At 36.5% G+C, this 5,117-nt stretch overlaps 1 pseudogene; it reads left to right on the top strand.

Annotated features, from left to right (window-relative positions):
* Positions 1-3,452: 3,452 nt before the first annotated feature.
* LOC116906578 lies at positions 3,453-4,394 on the top strand (annotated as a pseudogene).
* Positions 4,395-5,117: the final 723 nt, after the last annotated feature.

The raw sequence follows: 5,117 nt of genomic DNA, 5'->3' as shown, positions 1-5,117 counted from the left end.
ACGCAGGTAGATCAGTGTAATAGAACTTAAGACCCAGAAGTAAACACACACACCTATGGTCACTTGATCTTTGACAAAGGAGCTAAAATTATCCAATAGAAAAAAGACAACATTTTCAACACTCTGGAAATCAGTCAGTCAGTTCCTCAGAAAATTTGACATAGTAACAACTGAGGACACAGCTGCACAACTCCTGAGATGTACTCAAAAGATGCTCCAATATATAACAAGGACACATGCTCCACTATGTTCATAGAGGCTTTATTTATAATAGCCAGAAGCTAGAAAATACCCAGATGTTCCTCAACAAAGCAATGGATACAAATAATGTGATACATTTACACATTACAGTACTCTTCAGCTATTAAAACAATGATTTCATAAAATTCTTAGGCAAATGGATGAAACTGGAAAATATCATTCGGAGTGAGATATCCCAATCACAAAAAAAAAAAAATCCCAAATGATATGTACTTACTGATAAGTGGATATTACCACAAAAACTTGGAATACCCAAGATACAATTTACAGACCACATAAAGCTAAAGAAGAAGAAAATAAAATGTTTGGATACTCAAATACTTCTTAGAAGGAGGAACAAAATATTCACAAGAGGAAATATGGAGAAAAAACTATGGAGCAGAGAATGAAGGAAAGGGCATCCAGAGAGTGCCCATGTATGGGAATCCATCCCACATGCAGTCTCCAAACCCAGTCACTACTGGGGATGCCAAGAGGTGCATGCTGAAAGGAGCACGATGTAGCTGTCTCCTAAGAGGCTCTGCCATAGCCTGTCAAATATAGAAACTGGTGCTCCCAGCCAAACATTGGACTGAGAACTTGGTTCCCAATGGAGGAGTTAGAGAAAGAACTGAGGTAAGTGAGGGACTTTACAACCTCATAGGGAGAACAATAATATCAACCAACCAGATAACCCAGAGCTCCCAGGGACTAAACAACTAACAAAAGAGTACACATGGAGTGACCCATGGATCCAGCCACATATATAGCAGAGGATGGAATTTGTTGAGTATCAGTGGGAGAAGAGACCCTTGGTCCTGTAAAGACTCAATGGCCAGTGTAGGAGAATACCAGGATGGGGAGGCAAGAGAGTGAGGTGTGTGTGGATGGCAGAGGACCCTCATGGAGGCAGGTTTGGGGGTATGGGATGGGGATTTATGGAGGGGAAACTTAGAAAGAGAATAACACTTGAAATATAAATAAAGAAAATATCAATTAGAAAGAAAGAAAGAAAGAAAGAAGGAAAGAAAGAAAGAAAGAAAGAAAGAAAGAAAGAAAGAAAGAAAGAAAGAAAGAAAGAAAGGAAAGAAGGAAGGAAGGAAGGAAAGAAGGAAGAAAGAAAGGAAAGAAGGAAGGAAGGAAAGAAGGAAGAAAAAATAAAAAGACAGAAAAGCTGTCTTTACAGCTTCATGCTGCAGCACTTAAGATAGAAGACCCTTCTCCTCATCTGGACAGCATGGAAGATGTGTGTGTTAACCATGTGAATTTGTGATAATTTGAGAGTTATCTCTGCCTCCCGCCTGCCTTGCAGCAACATGGTCAAACAAGAGATGCCCTCTCAAACCCTTGTCCCTTTCTACCTTCAGCAGGCAGGAGATCTGGCCTTGATGTCATAACCACAATAGGACTAGTCCTGTTTCTTCCCGCTGAACCCCGCCTCCTGCTATAAAACTCAGAAAAGATGACTATACACCTCGCTTGTGCAGTACAATCAAGCTCACCCTCAGTGTGGAAGTTATATGTGAGTTGGCTTCAAAGGACACATGTTTCAGACAAGGAAGGGATATCCTCCTTTATTATTTCATCCTTCACCATCTATGGCAGATGAAAATAATGGTCCTGGAGTCATAAATATGTAAGAACTGGCCATGTCCTTCACTGACTGAAGCATTAGGGAGAATAGACCTTGAACCTCATTGTGCCAGCAGAGTAGAGTTGCCTCTGGTTGCAGGGGTTGCAGGATAGCCAGCCCCTAGAGTGTGAGTGTGGAAGACCAAGTGGGCTGACCATTGTAGATACCTCCCAAGAGCTTATTCAGGGCTTTGAGTTGGTCTATACAAATATCTAGCCAACCAATGAACTGTTGGAATGTATTTAGGAGCCAGTCCTATAGATCCAAAATTACAGGATCTTGAAGACACTAGAATACAACCTGATATGTAAGAGGAATCTCTGTGAATTCAAGTATGGGCAAAGCAAGAGAAGCCAGAGGCATCATGCCAGAGTGTCACTCATTGTGATGAATATTTGCAAGAAAAAAAGTGTGAACAAAAAGGGATATTGTGGAACACAGTGTGACACACTAAAGCTTTTTTCTTTGTTGGGAAGACTGCAAGGGTGTGATACAGCTATGAGTAAAGGGAAAGATGAATGGGACTGTGGTTCATGATGTGAAATCCATAAAGAACCAATCAAAATTTTAACAAAGTTATCAACTTTTCTTAATAAAATTATTACAGTGTTTTTTCCTTTGTAAACTAATAACAATATATTGATTTATTATAGACATGTTAGTCATATTTTGAAAGCAAGTTCAATAATTCATATAATCAGAAGCAATAATGAGAACATTGACTGGAGGATTGGTTAGGAAACTGACAAGCCTGATTTCCCCATTTAGTTAGACATGGGCATTAAGGATTTGCACACTTGGGATTTTTGATGGTGTTGCCATGCTAGTATAATTAAAAGCCTTGAATATTGAACCCCAGGGACACAAAAGCTATAGAAAGTCTGTATGTGATTTTTTGGTTTACTTTGCCAGCCTTCAAATAATACCCAAATATTTTCCTACAAATAATCCTTCTCAAGGAAAAGTCAGTTGACCTTATGGTGTTTTATGATTTTCACAAGAACCCATTTATGATCCACAATCAGGTAAGATGTTTATCATGACTAAACCTGAATCTAAGTAGGCATCTAAAATCCCTTTAGAAATATATGGGATAATAGCTGGACTTTATCAATAGAATATCACCTTGGTTATTAGTGAGGAGCCTATAAAAATAGATATATTAAATCACCATCTAAAAAAAATATAAATGTTCTCACTAATCTCTGTTTTCAACCTGACACATGCTTATATACATCTGCATGAATGTTTATCAATCTTTATTTGCCCAATCTCTTGCTCTATCAAAGAATAGCACCAATTTCCTGTCAAACAAAACAGTGTTTCTTATAGAATATGATGCTTGCTATTAATTATCACAAATTGTGAATTCATTGTTGTTCATAAATTCAGAAGGAGGTTTCATTAAAGAACTAATTCATAGGAATTTGCTAAGGAAGTATTAAAGTATATATGGATTAATGCAAGAGTTACATTTACTAATAAATATGAAGTCTGAATTCAAAGAAAAAAGTTATGGAGTTAATGGACCAAATATCTTACCCCAACAATTCCCTTTATTTTCAGAGTACTCAACAATATGGGAGCTGTCAATCAAACAACTATATCAGAATTTATTCTTCTGGGTCTTAGTGATGATCCAGCTCTGCAGCCTTTCATCTTTACCCTGTTCCTGTTCATGTATCTGATCACCAATTAGAAACCTGCTAATCATTCACAGGTTAGTTCTGATCTCCAACTTCACACACACCAATGTGTTTTTTTCTCTGTAACTCTGTCCTTAATGATATTCTGGTGTTTAATCAATACCACAATCCCAAAGATGTTGTGGAACATTCAATGTGAGGATTAGACCATCACATACACAGGGTGCCTCTCTCAGGTCTGCCTCATCTTGAATTTTGGTGGTATAGAAAATTGTCTCCTGGCAGTGATGGCCTATGACCGCTATGTTGCTATCTGTAACCCACTGAAGTATACAGTTATCATGAACCAATATTTATGTGTGATGTTGCTGCTCTTCTCTCTGTTCCTTAGTATTGCCCATGCTTTGTTCCATACTTTGATGGTGTTGCTGCTGTCCTTCTGCACAGAAATTAAAATCCCCCACTTCTTCTGTGAGCTGGCTCAGATCATCAGACTTGCCTGTTCTGATAATTTTATCAATTATGTGCTGATTTACACAGTGTCTGTTCTATTTTTTGGTGTTCCTGTCTTTGGGATCATTTTGTCTTATATTAACATTTTATCTTCAGTTTTAAGAATGTCATCATTGGGAGGAAAGTATAAAGCCTTTTCCACATGTGGGTCTCATTTGTCAGTTGTGTCTCTGTTCTACAGCACAGGTTTTGGGGTGCACATTAGCTCTGCATTTACTGACTCTCCAAGGAAGACTGTAGTGGCTTCAGTGATGTATACTGTGGTCACTCAGATGTTAAACCCCTTTATCTACAGCCTAAGAAACAAAGAGATGAAGAAAGCCTTCAGAAAAATCACTGGTAGGATACCATTTCTTTTATAATTAATTATTTATATTTCAGTTTTAGAGTAAGATGCTCTGATGCTTTTCTGTAGAAAATTTCTCTATGATGTTCCTCAGAATGCAGCCATTAAACTGAAGTTATAATTATAATAAAAAGATTTTGTGCAAAATATGTGTAGTATGTACAGAATAATAAATAGGGTAGACATCTTTAATAAAAATTCTAGCAACATTTTGACAATTATTTACATTTATTTTCACGTTTAGGTCCTTTTGAATTAAATACTGAATATATACACATATATATCATATATATATCATATATATCATATAGATATATGTGTGTATATATATCATATAGATATGAATTTTCATGTGAAAGAGAGCAATGACTGACAACTTATTTTTATAAATTTTATTGTTATTTAAAATTAGAATATAATTACCTTAGTTTATATGAAGACATCTGTTAGTACAAAAATAAATATTTAGAACTAAGTCAGTAATTATGTTTATTTAGGAATCTGGTTGTTGTGGCTCTTCCTCCAAAGTCTCTGACCTCATTAGCATTGTGTCGTTGACTAGGTGTACAGTACCAAGAACAAATTCCCTCTTATTGTGTAGGTCAATAAGTAATACTTTTTCTGAAGCAACCATTAAATCTGCCATATTTGGGTCATTAATGTTAAGATTATGCATTAATGATAAAATATCAGTGGCTCAGAATATTATTGTAACACATGAATCTGCCCCTTGAAGTTG

The sequence above is a fragment of the Rattus rattus genome, chromosome 8 (assembly GCF_011064425.1).
Source record: "Rattus rattus isolate New Zealand chromosome 8, Rrattus_CSIRO_v1, whole genome shotgun sequence".
NCBI classification, from domain to species: Eukaryota; Metazoa; Chordata; class Mammalia; order Rodentia; family Muridae; genus Rattus; species Rattus rattus.
This window is presented reverse-complemented; position numbering and strand designations above follow the sequence as displayed.